Raw genomic sequence first — 14,498 nt, forward strand, 5'->3', positions numbered from 1 at the left:
ATGTTACAAATCTTTATTGCATTTGATAAAACTATTATAAAAATGCTTAAGAATCAAAGGCATTTGTCTTGCTACTTGGGCTGGGTAGTCCTTACTTAGATGAAGATATCAAATAGATGTCAAAGTCTATCCCTTAAGTACACAAATTGGATTATGTTTTTAAAAGATACAGCTCCCGACTGGCTTTTATTTAGCACATGCTTCTGAATCTCCTTTGAGCCTTTCAAACGATTAAATTTATCGATTTTATCTTACATGTCTCGTAGATCACAATCGTCTGCATAAAATTTTCATGTGCTCCCAAATCGCTCCAGTTTTACATCCCCTGAATAAACGATGTGATCTATCATAATTTATGGTTCCATTGAACAAATTGCATACAAAAATGCTGAACATGAATCTCATAGACATACAAAACATCAATATTACTTCCAGTGTTGGTGAAAAATTGCTCCCTTTACAGGGGGCAATAAATTTTTCCCAGTTTACGACACAAACACAGTTTTGTCACCTGATGGTCTCAACCCCCCTTTAAAAATCAACCGTATCGAGACGTGCCTCTCATCCACTTAATTTGCTGCTTAAGCTTAGCCTCCAATTGAATTTCCGTCCCATTTAACTCATTAACTTTCAACGGAGAGGACCATTTCGATCCCATTTCGTTCGCCATTAACGGCCAGTTTTAACGGCAGCCTGATTTGAAATTCATTATTCAATTATCGAACGCGAAACCGGCACGTGCCTGCTCATGATTATCCGTCATTTATCAGAATGGGAAGTTGAGTTTCGTTTTTTTTTTGCTCTTGGTGAAGTTTCGGTTTGATTCTGGCCCAAAACTGCTGAGTTTAAGAGGAACAGCAGCAAAAAAAGGGCGATTATCGTGCACCATTATCGCTGTGGGCTAAATTGCGCTAAAAATTGAAGCAAATCGGTCAGTAAAAGTGGCTATTCGTGGGGCGGTTGAACGTGGATTAGCACGTTGATTGGATATCGTAATGAGGGCTTTCTGAAGCTTTTTTGCTTTAATTTTGTTTGTTTAACAGATCATTTTGGATTCTTTTTGTCTAAAAACATAAATAGTCAGATTTGATTCTTACTGCAGATAATCTAAAGCTGTATTCAAAAGATTCAGAGCAAACAATTTTTTACAAGCAAAATGCAATCAAGATAACTTTGGCACAAATGCAGAATTCATTCATCTGATAAACTGCTTACTAAACAAACTTTAAGAGCAAGGCTAACTTGCAAGCATGCCAGTTTATCCAGGGCCATCTCAATAATTCAATTTCCTAAACTTCGAGCCCTCCTCCAAAAAGACCCTAATCCGGAGATCACATTCACTTTCGTACTCTCAACAAACAACGAGCAACTGAACCCCCCTCTTCAAAACTAAATCGATTTGGTTCTACCCCCCTTGAAATCCAAACCCCAAAGCCCCAGTTTTCATTCGTGCGCTCAAGTTGCACACCCCCCAAAAGTGGTACTTGGATAGTTTCAATTAATTCACCATCTAATTGCAATTTCGATCCCCATTGTCTGGGCGCATCCCTTGGCCTCCACAATCGTCCTGCATGTATGATGGTGCATTCCGGGCTGAAAGGCAGGAAATCTACTGAATAAGCTGAAGAGACTGTAGAGAAGAGATTTTTGCATCCCGGAGGCAACAATAGTCCTGCACGAACGGAAGCTTCTTGAGATTGTTATATTATCTGTTTTAATGAATTTGTTTAAGTATCATTATCTAAGCTCTGCCGTACTCCCTGCGGTGCATTGTACCTCCGGCTTCGGTTGTGCTTCCAGGATGCTCGAACAAGACAGCATCGAGAGTCTCTTTGGAGGGAAGGTTGGATTGCAATCAGAGATGTCTGGACACTGGTGCTGCTATCGAGCCCAGTTGATGAGGGGCGCCTCGTCTGGTTGGGAGTCTCTTTTGGAGTGGATTTTCCTTGCACAATCAGGTGAAATAAGTTTTACTCTCGGTAGAAAATAGAACAAGGTGCACATTGGAACGCAGCAGTAATTGTGGTTTGCAGCCGCCAGCCCAAGTGGTGGTTATTTATTCTAATTGGTTGTGAATAATCAAAGTTTGTTGAGTTGGGAATTGTATGATATGCCCTCATTCCATACATTCAAAATGAAGAAAATTAAACCGTGGTATATCGTTTCAATCAATATCTTGTTCAAGATAATAAACTATATCAAATCAACCTACAGAAAATCTTCATAAATGAAAATTTTCTTTAACCACGAGTTGTCTTTTACCTCATAACAAGAGTCAATTATCACGTAATTTGTAATCCCTTATCCCCTTTACCAAACACATCACTCCTTTCTTATTAAACTTCCCCAAAAACCACTCCAAGCGTCGAGTTCCTTCACTTCAAGAATCATTGCCAATCCGGCGGCTGCTCCTTGAACCAACTTCCCTGAAAGCCACCCACCCCACTCTTAAAGCACAAGATGGCGAAAAATAATTTTGCTCAATTACATTTGGGAAATCAATAATGCTTTCCCCACATACTTACCGCCAGCGTCCCAAGTTTAGTGTTGTGTGCCACACACCATTAGCGATGTTTTGATGCGACTAAGCACTCACAGCGGAAGCGAGCTTTTTGGTCTCGGCTTTCCCGTCCAAGCAGAGAGCGTTATTCGATATTTATCATTTGTCGAGCCGCTGGCGTTGAGAGCTTATAACGCACGTTGAATGGGGTTGGATTTGGAGTAAGGCGACCCATTCGTCGATGAGTTGAATGGAGTCGCACTCACTCATCTTGTTGGGAAGTATGTTTTCATTCGTAAAAAAGAAATTTTTTTTTTTATTTTTTCTCTAGCTGAGGAAAACAGCCAATTTGTATTTTGGATGGAAGGAGTGCTAATGATTTCTTACTCATGTGCACTATTGACAGAATTGAGAAAGGGTTAGGTACGTAATGTTAATAATTTTATTTATACAGATTAATTTTGATGTTTTTTTTTTAAATAATAATTATGTTTTCTTGGGGACCATCCATAAACCACGTGGAAACCTTTGGGGGGGGGGGGTTAAGCGATTGCCCACGCTCTATACAAAAAAGATTCGTTTTGTATGGAAATTGTACACGAAGGGGGGGGGGGGGGGGTTTCAGACAGACGTGCATCCGCTCTAACTCTTCTTTTAGAAGAACTTGTTTGGCATTTGGCGTAGATGATTCCCAGCATGTTATACCAGTGTTTAGAGTACACTAATTACGCTAAGCTTTAAGACTCCCGAAGGCCCTGAGAGGCTATATTATAAACCAAGTGAGATATAGGGTAAGATTTCAAAACAGTGTCCACTAGGTTTATGGATGGTCCCTTGAAGTGCAAATTAATGATCAATAGTGATTTTTTAAAACTGTCAAATGACCCTTTTTTGAATTAAGATTTTAAATTGCTATCAAAAAAGAACTGGTTGTATTTTGGTGAAGTGCACCGTTTTCAAGTTATAACTATTAAAGTTATTTTTTTTTATTACAAAAATGTCTATTATGTAATAGAAATGTTTAGAAACTTCTCTACTATTTTTTCAAACATTTTCAATACGTTTTTCCTTCCTCAACTCACTGAGCCAAGGCTATAAAATCACTCGAAAATTAACTTCTTAAATACGACTCCTAGATATACCTTCACGTATACCTATCGACTCAAAATAAAATTCCGAACAAATGTCTGTGGGGATGTGTGATTTTTTTTCCACGCGATTATCTCAGAACTGGCTGAACCGATTTTGGCCGGATTCGCCTTATTCTGTTTGTTTTGGGGTCCCCTAAGACCCTATTAAATTTTATTCTGTTTTTATTCTGTGAAGTACTTTTAAAGTTATGTCATGAAAAAGTTTTTTATGTAGCTTCAAAAAAGGGTGATTTTTGCATAACCTCAAAGGCCGGGTCTTTTTGCTTACGCGCGAGAGTCGCGCAGCATGCGTATCGCCCGGTTGTCACATTGCGTCTCTGCGTCTCTTCTGGAAAAAATCTATATTAATTATGTAGCTGAATACATAATTTTGTCTCGACAATGATTTACACGATCTTTTTACTGAAATATACAACTCATGAGCAAACAATGTCTAAGACTAGGAGGACAGCATGCAATTCCATCATGCACCTAATGTTGGCATATCAGCACTTTGAAATTCAATTACAGCATCCCCCCCTCCTTTCTTTTTTCTCCTTTATTTTGGAGAGTTGGTAAAAAAAGAATTGAAAATTGCTGTTCTGATTAAATGAATAATTATAAAAAAATTAAATGAAAAAAAAAATAAAAAAAACCCGATTTAATATCACCAGAGGTGAAATAGAGCCTTTCTTACAAAATGATAAAATTCCGAGAAATATATTGGTGCAATTCATTTTTCAAAAACGTAATGATACCATCCAGTGAGAATTTTACCTAAAGCTTCGAATCTTTTTAGGCTAAACCTCAAATGCCATTTTTTTTAATTTCAGAAGTACATTATTTGTCGCAAGACATTTAAATTTAATTAAAAAAAACATATTGGATTGACATTATTAGAAAAAAAAATAAAGGGTACTCAGTCTATAATGTTAGTCTATGATTAACTTAAAAAAATATGTATCGCTATTGCACTTTGTCGATCAATTATGAGAAGCCAGAAAGAACACTTTCACGCACAGCGTAAAACGCGCAAGCGTAAAAGCGCTGGCGTTGAAGCTTCGACTTGACGACTTGTCGAGCGAGAACGAGCCGGGACTTCGAATTTGATGTTCAGTATATGATTTTGTATAAATCCAAAAATTTAATAGGAAAAAAATAGGGTAAAAATAAGACGAAAAATACAAAAATCGCTATATCTCTGGAAATACATTTTGTAAAAGCTTCAAATTTTGGGCCCAAACAGTTTATGGCGCATGTTTTCGAATGGCTTTTTGTTTGAAACTGAATTCTTTAAATTTGATAGTGTTATCTGTAAAATAGTCCAAAAAATACCTCTAAAAATGGCTTTGACCACATTTACTGGTCGAAAATTGTGAATCGAAAAATAAAATGTTCGTCTCCGACCCCACGGCTACAGATCTGGCTTTTAAAAATTGTGGGTTTTACGAGCGGTTTTCCAGTGATGGAAGACACAAATTTTTAAGAGCGGATACAGACATCGCTCATGTATTTCAGAAAAAGAGCTCTCAAAAATCAGACTTAGAGTTCCGGGTTTCGGGCCACAATTCAATCGAAAGAGCGCATCTGAACCTTCAATTTAGTAATAGGATTTTTTCCTGGGACGAATCCTCGCCATGCACGATTTTTTTAAGATTTCTGAAAAAAGCGTTTTTCCAAAAGCAAACCTTAAACCTTTCTTTTGTAAGAAAGGCAAAAAACTCTTAAATTAATTTGTAAAAACAACCTAAAATACATGATTTAAGCTTTCTGAGTGTAATGTCGATATTTTTTTTTTTTCAAGTCATAGCTTTGCCAACAACAATTTGTGCATCATTCAGTGCAGCTACCCAAAATGTTTGCACCCTCTAATAAACAAAAAAAATGATTGATTTTGTTTAAGCATGAATCGCATATTTTTATTCTAACAGCAGTTCCATGTGAATGTTAAAGAAAAAAATAAAAGGGCTTCGATTTGGCTCAAAATGGCAGGGGAAAAAATGCCGTTTTGACGGTGGATGGACCAAAGAGCCTAAGTCTGAAAATATTAAGTAAAATACTCAAAAATGGACGAGGTACATTAACAGGATTCTGAGATATGATTTTTGAAAAATAAAATCCGGGTTCCCGACAAGTCACGCGCAAAAACGGGGATGCTGCGATGACTTAAAACATTTCAGCGATGACCTATACTTTTTCGGGTACCAAAATTTTCATTATTGAAATATCGATTTAAATTTATAATTGAAATATTTTTGCTCAACTTTAATATCGAGATGCAAACTAAGGAAAACTAACCTTATCTTGTTTCTAGATTACTTTTTCAAAACAATCAATGCGCCATGGGTTTTCTAAATATACGAAATGTTAATGAAAAACACAGCCCCAGACAAAATGATATTGCAAAAAAAATATTGGAAAGGTCACATAAAACAAGTCAAACTTCCATCCTAAAAACATCTGAAATTTAAGAGTTCTTCATTCCAATGCTTAGAGATCAAAAGTTGGCTGGAAAATAATTGAACAAATTGAAAAATATTTGCAACGGCTTTATTCATGTTTTAAAGTTATTTTTATTTCTCGTTTAAAATAACAATATATTTTTATAAGAATAATATAATTAATTATTCATATATTTATCTAAAATGATCCACAAGTTTTTCGCCAGTTCTCCTGTTCTAGATGCATTTATTATCTAGTATTTAACCTTGCTAAATTATTCAACAGAGCTTACCAATCAAGCTGTTTCACTGTTTTTCATCAAATGAATTTTTAAACAGAATTTAAATATTCAAGCAATCAAACAAATTGTTTTTGTTCCAACTTTTAACATTAGAAAAAAAGAAATCTGAGTTTTTTTTTACAAAACTCAGCAATATTATTTTTTTCAAGCTTTCAACTCTTTCACAAGCCTTTCAGCAATGCTAATTAGCTCGACATTCATTGGTCACCACGCTCATTCATTGCTGGGCTGGAAAATGGCCGCCCCATCTAGTAACGACATTGTCCTGCACCAGCTGTGAGCAGCCAGATTTTTTCTCTCTCTCTCTCCCCCCTTTCTGCGCCCCTCGAAATACTGCGAAAATGAGTAAAACTGAAACCAAGTTAATTAAATGAGCTGTCAACACAAATATAATTTTGCACACCAGAAAGCAACGCTTTTATCCCGTCCCAAGTCACTCGCTCGTGAATCGAGTTTTGGTCCAAGCCCTGTGTGGCAGCAGGATTCTAGGGCTGGGGACGACGGGCCTGTCAAGCCAAGTCAACCGTCAGCTAATGGCTGCTCGCTGGCTGTCTGACGGGCCTTGGCGCGACGCTTGTCAGTGTCGGTTGGCCGCCGCTTTTTTTTTCGTCCTTTTCGAGGAAATTTTGTTGTGCCACACGGCCTTCAAGTTCTAGTCCGGCAGATGCTGGCTCGTGATAGGCTGCGGTTCAGGATTGGGAGGGGGGGTGGTGATGGGTGAAGAAATGTGATCTTACTTAACTGATGTGACGGAGCTTCTTTTCTTTTAGCTTTATGTGTTACACGGGGAAATTGGTAGCTTGATCAAAGCGAGATTTGGGAAATATTTTATTATCTTAAATTTAGTAGCAAGAAAAATAACAAAATTATATTTTCTGTTTACTTGACTTAATTTTTCAATATTCCTGAACAAATAAAGCATGCTTAATTAAGTTAAATTACTCGATCCAACGTTGATGACCATCTTTTTGTAGTAAACTCAAATGGTATAACTGCCATTTCTAACCAACAACGAAGAAAAAAGCAAAATGAACAGAACGTCACTCCGTTCCGTTGTCCGGAGCAAAGCTGGCAACGCCACACACACAACATCCAGCCAGCTCCACACCAGTAATATCCATTTGAATGTAATTTCACACTTGTCTTCATGGGGATAAAATGCGGAAAAGCTTCTTTATTGCAATTTGCACATAACCAGGCGGACGAACCTCGACCTCGCTGGATGTTGTTGCCACGTGGACGACAGCATGCCGTGGCCAGCAGTGCCTGGTTGCCACCGGAATCAGTTCCGAACGACACACATGACTAGGGTAGAGGTCCTCAAAAAAGTTTTTTTTTCAAAATCTCGGTTGCAGAATCATTTAAAAATCCTTTATTTTTACCTTTCTGTTTAAAAATTCATTTTTTACCATTTTGAGTATTTAAGCTCATCTCAATAATGATCTCTACCCAAAAGAGCCAAATGCACACACTCCATGGAGTGATAAGAGGGAGTGCACAAACTGAAGTCAGAAGAGGTCACCGCAAGCGAAAAGGGCCACGTGACACCGAAATCGCGCGGGTGGCAGCAAAAAAAAATAACAGAAAAATAGGGTTAAACCTCGATGAATTTTCTGTCGTTGAAGAGCCAGATTCTGGACCATGAAATGGCGAAAATAAGTGACCATGTTAAAGCTCGTCGACGAGCGAAATTGCGGTAATGGTGCGGGTTCGGGTGTTTTCCGGCGAAAATGTGGTCAAATTGCGATGACTGGTCCAACATTTTCCGTTAGCTTGATAGTTGAGCAAAAATTACGCGGGTTGTTCATCTAGATGGTGGTTACTGGTCATGATATGAAACTGTATTGCTGATTAGGAACAAACTATCATTGAATTTTGTTTTTCAAAATAACTTTGGCTTTGGCCTTACTGACTGAGGTAAGGCTATAATCCCGATCTAAAGATATACTTTTCACAGAAAGCTCCATGAATATTAGGGTGCCCAGAATATGGGACTTTTCCTCAAAACCTCGCTCCACAAGCTGAATATTGTTCCTTGGGCTATTTTAGAACTCTGGGCCAAATATGAGCAAAATCGGTCAACATTTACCCATTGATACTGGGCACCCTAAAGCATATCTATCGACTCAGAATCGAAATCTGAACAAATGTCTGTGTGTATGTGACCAATAATGTCACTCACTACACTACACTGGCTGAACCGATTTTGATCAATCAGGTCGCATTTGACTTGGTTTAGGATCCCATACGTTGCTAATGAATTGTTTGAAGTTTCTAAAAGTACTTCAAAAGTTATGGATAAAAATGCTTTTTCGCATTTATCAAGATGTAAAAAATTGACAGGAAATCGTCCTAATATCATAATATTAAAAATCGTTTGATCGGTAATCGAAAGACCTTTCAAAATGGTGGAGATCTGGTAGACCCCTTAAGTGATAATTTTTTCCTTTTTTTTAAATCCAGATTTATTTTTATGAAAACTATCATCGAATCAATCATCTGACCTATCAATTTCGAAAATCCTTCCAAAAGAATCCAACATTTTGAAGATCTGGCAATTCCGTCCGTCGTAAAACTACTTACTCCTGTCATTCTTGAACGACGAAAAAGCCTACTTTTCTGTACCAAAAATAATGGAATCGAATAGTAACACCTTTCAAAATAATTGCTAAAAAGTTCTACTCCTCAGCACTGAAATGGATGCTGAAAAGATGAACTTTTCAGCATTTGTTCCGAAAAGTAATACTTTTCAACATTTTTTTTATTCAAACGGTTGATTAAAAAAATACATGAACATTTGAATTATAATTCCACTCAAAGGTTGTTTTCGGAAATGCAAAAACTGTTGCACGGAACTCGTTGCAAAACTTGATTTTTTTCAGCACTCGTCGTATTCATCCAATAGTAGTTTATGCAATAAGTTGCAAAAAGGAGAGTGCTTAACAAATCACGTTTTGCAACGAGTTGCTTACAACATTTTTTGCAATTTCGAAAAGTGCTTTTTGAATGGAATTTTATGTCACTAATCCATGTTAAGTAAATTTACCGTTGAAAACAAAAAAAAAATATTGAAAATTTTTACTTGTTTCAATGTTGAAAAGTTCAACTTTTCAGCACCCAATTCAGTGCTGAAAAGTTAAACTTTTTGGCACTGGTATTGAAAGGTATAAATTTTCCATTCTGTTAATTTTGGTAGGGAAAAGTAGGCCAAGAAAAGTTGACAGTTTCACAGCGGAATTGCAAAATAGTAGTTTATGCAACAAGTTGCAAAAAGAGGTTTTTTTCAGCACGAGTCGTACATTTATCCAACGAGGTTCACCGAGTTGGATAAATACGAAGAGTGCTGAAAAAATCAAGTTTTGCAACGAGTTCCATACAATATTTTTTGCAATTCCGAAAAACACCCATTGAGTGAAATTTTCAGTCAAATTTTCATGTATTTTGTCAATAAATCGTTTAAATCAAAACAATGTTGAAAAGTGTTACTTTTCGAAACAAGTGCTGAAAAGTACAACTTTTCAGCACCCATTTCAGTGCTGAAAAGTAGAACTTTTCAGCATTTATTTTGAAAAGTTTTGCTATTCGATTCTGTTATTTTTGGTACAGAAAAGTAGGCTATTTCGTCGTTCAAGAATGACAGGAAAAGTAAGTAGTTTCACGACGGAATTGCAAAAACGACTATTTTGAAACCGGATCTTTTGGTTTTCGTTGGTTCCGTAACAAAAATCATGTTTGATACAGGATGTCATTAATTTTCTGATCTTTTGTGTAATCTTTTTTTTTGTGCAACCCATTTTTGGTTAGAAGTGAGGAAGCCACCTAACACATAGGTGGATTAAGTTAGTTTTTTTTTGTTAAATAACATTCTAAATATTGTACCAACAGAATTATGCAATACATTTTGTTTTGCTCCAGATTTGGTTTATAAACACTTGCAGTAACGAAAAAGCTTAAAAATAAATAAATGAATATATAGAATATGGAAAAACTTTTAAAAATATAATAATACTTATACTATCAAATGCTATCAAACAAACACTAAACAAAACAATTGCAAATAAAAATTTCTAGAAATCGTCGCCGTCGTGCTAACTTGTCGCACGTGCATTTTGGGTCAAATTGAGTTAAGAACGCCATTTTGTGCAGCTCCCAATGCCTCACCTTTTGACCTTCACAAATCCCCAAAATTAGATTTCAATCCTGAGATATTCAATAAGAACCGAAAAAACTCCGTGCATTTGTGTCACTTTACATATGAAAAAAAAAGTGGTAACGCTCCCGCCTAGTAAGCGGTAGATCGGGGCTCAAATCCCGGCTTGGACCAACACAACTGGTGATCGTTTCTCTTCTGGATTCGATTGCTTAGTAAAGGGAAGGTAACGTATCGCGACAACTGGCCAAAGGGATTTCAGGTCAGAACGCGTTTGATGAACGTACAAGTTAGAATAACGTAAACATTTGTAACTGTAACATTTGTGACTCCAGCAACCAACTTCAACCAAACATCGGGACAATGCACAGAATGATCAGCCAAACAAAACGTGTTTGTTATTTTTCACATTACGTGCTCTAGTTTTTGTTTATTCAAGGTCAAATATTAAAATGCGTTTTCCTCGGAACGCCGAAATGGCGGGTGCGACAAGATAGCACGACGACGTCGACGAGTTATCACTATTTTACGAAAAAAAAGTTTTGAAAAAGTTGGCCGTCGTTGATCATAGTCGTTCATGGTCACCCGCGACAGACACGAACGACTTAACAAAGGGAAACGCAAAAAGTAACTTCAGCTTACGAAAAAAAGGGAAAAAGGGGAAAAGAAAAGGGAATTGATCAAAATTTGTTTTTTGTTGTAATTTTCAATTAAAATATTACGGCTTTGGTACGGCTTCCCATCATCAAAGGACGATGGTGGAATTGAAAAAAAAAAACCGGTCACAGTAACCATGCAAATCTCTAATCCTCTTCCACTAATCGACCCGCTTCCCAGAAATTTCCCTCCACCAATCAGTGCTGCCAGCTGGCTGGCAGTGCGCGCAGCAGTCGGACAAAATTGACTTGTTTATAAAAGCGATTTTCGTTCACAGCATTATGCGGAATGAAAACAGGTGGATAATCCCTGTTTAGGAGGGAAGGTCCAATCGGTGGGAGACTATTTATCGTTCCAACCGTCGGGGCTTCCAGCCAGGCTGGATGACTGTAAAGTTCAAAGAGTGTTTGCGGCGCGGGGCATAAAGCATCTCCTTCCCCCTGTGGCCGCAATTCCACGCAGTGGATGAAATGAGGTCTGAAATTTGATTTATTGCTTTTACGGCAGAGTGACATCTTGGGTGGTGCTGCCAATTTCCCCACGGCGGGTGCCATTGATCTCCAACGGTGTGCTGAGTTGGGTGTGGGGAGTTCCACGTGGCATCAACGTGCGAAATAAGCGAAAGTGTTTATTGATTCCGGTCGACTCTTGGTGCCGACGGCGTCGTGTGCCACGTGTGTGTCGCATTTGTTATTTATTGCGTGTTAATTTACACCTTCCGTTTCAAGATCTGACGGGTATGCCACGAGTCACCCAAAAGTTTCCATCCGCCTCGGGAGGCGGCACGACGCGAATATTAATTCGAGTTCTAAAAATTTTAACGATTCACGGCCGACCTCGAGGCCGGGCCTGTTCTTCCTAAAATCAGGTAAAGACGCACGGAATAAAATATGAGCACCGTTTTGCATCATCGTGCCGCACCGATAAGAGCACCAATAAAATGAACAACGAGATCGCTGCAGCCAACCAGTCAGTCAGTCCTTGGGGAAAGTGTCGGTACTTTGGCTGCAAATTAGGAGGATTTTCTCGAAGAAGAAGGAAAATTTAATCGAGAGCGATTGTGTTTACGTGGATAGCATTTGAAATTTTGACCGTGATCAATAATAACTTTTTTAAATAGAAAAAAAATCGTTTTTTTATTTCAATATCACACCAAATTCAAGAATTTTACAACCAATAAAATGAGCAAAATCTGCCACAAACCAACCTCGCCTCGACAAAAATATTATTTTTACTCCTTTAATTATGCCGTTATAGGTTAAGCCAATTCATACAATTATAACTGAATACCAAGTACCGAAGCACAATTTTCAGATAACTAAACACAGAAGAGTTACTTACCGTAAACCGGGGTGACTTTGATAGGATTTCAAATTTATTTTTGGAATATTTTCCAACAGCCAAGGTTTTTCTCAAAATTATTATTTTTTTAACATGTACTGGGGTAGGCCACACAAAGTCCATGCACTATTTTTGGAAAAAAGTTTTTTTCTATACTGTTTAGAGAAAAACTTACGTTAAAAATTCTTATTTTAAATTCCGGGGTGACTTTGATAGTCATAGTTTTTCTTGTTAAAACCAGATTAACCCTCTACAACCTAACCCCGCCTTTAGACGGGCTTCGATCTAAAAAATCGCCAAAAACCAATTTTCCAACCGATTTTTGATCTTAAAAATGCATTGAAAAGAAGAACTCTTAAAATTTTAGAAAATTTCAGGGTTGGAAGGTTAACTTGTTTTATGTGACTTTGTCAATGTTTTAAAGAAATGTCATTTTTTAGGGGTCAATTTTGGCCGTGTTTTTTACTAACATTTCCTATATTTTAAGAAAAAAAAGAAGTATGCAGTAATTTTTTAAGTGTCCCAGACTATGCCTTTACGCATTTTTTTTGCAATTTAAATGATGATGGTGCCATTTTATAGCAGAAAATGTGAAAAACATGCAATAAATTGACAAAGTGACTGTAGAAACGTGAAAAGATAAGATATGCAAAATGTAATTATATTAGGTGGTAGAATAGGCCAAATACTACCAAAAACAAACATAAACTTAACAAGATAAATGCAAATTAAAATACTAAAAATGAAACAAGAAAAACATAAAACAAGAGAAGTAAAGTTTTTCGTAGAACAAAAGTTGCTCAAAATGACCTCCTGAACACGGGAAAAATAAATAATTTCGAAAAAAAAAATTTGGGCAGTAGAGGGTTAAAGGTGTCCAAACATTATTTTTACGTTAAATGTACCATTACTAAGGTTGGTGATATATTTTTAAAGAAAAAAATCAATGTTTATATTTAAAAAAACTTAGTTTATAAGCTTTTTAACAAAATACATATAAATTTTAAATAAAATTGTTGAAAAGTCTGAATTTTACCTGAAATTCGTTAAATTAGTATTGTTCATAAAATTATCGCTTTATGTTGCATTTTAAACTAAATTCGAAGCACTTATCACAAGTTTTCACATGTTATATGAAATTTGATCAACTGAAATTGCCTATAAATTTGGAGATTTTATTGAATTATGTTTCAAAAACACATATTCTTTAATATTTACAAACTTATTTTACCTTCTCCCAGTGGAAAATTGTCCAAAGAATCTGAAAATGCATTCCATTTTTCGATTCAAAATCATGTTCATTGAGAAAAGCATGACACTGTGAGAAGTTTTAAATAATGTCTGTCATCAACATTGTCTTAATAATAGTTAACTAACTTTTTAAACTTTTCAAAATGTTATGAAAAGTTGTTCTTGAGGTAGGTACTTTGAGCACTTCTCTACTACGGTCAGTATGATTCCAAACAATTCCGTACGTATTTAATTTGTACTCTTCATTTTGCGGAAAAATCTCAAACCTGTCAATGTCACCCCGGCTCTCAAAGTCACCCCGTTTTACGGTACTAATTTTTATTTTCATTAGTTCGCAGTTTCATTTATCGCAATTTTACGAAAAAAAAGTTTTGAAAAAGTTGGTCGTTGTCGATCATGGCCGTTCATGGTCACCCGCGCCAGACACGGACGACGAAAAAAAGAGAAACGCAGAAAATAATATTTCAAAACTTTTTTTCGTAAAATCGCAATAACCCGTTATGTTTTTGTATAATTTTTTTTGTAATTGTCTGCTCTACAACTTTGTAGAACAGTATGATACTCTAATAACCCTGCAAAGTTAAAAAAAAACACGAAATTTTTAAATGAAAAATTTTGTTCAAAATGAAAAAATGACCCCAATGTAGATTCGAAAAGTACATTAAATTTCCCTTGAAATGACATGTTCCAACATTTTTTTCAGTCAAGTACCGCAAAATGGCAGAG

This window comes from Culex pipiens, chromosome 3 (genome assembly GCF_016801865.2).
Source record: "Culex pipiens pallens isolate TS chromosome 3, TS_CPP_V2, whole genome shotgun sequence".
Taxonomy (NCBI): domain Eukaryota; kingdom Metazoa; phylum Arthropoda; class Insecta; order Diptera; family Culicidae; genus Culex; species Culex pipiens.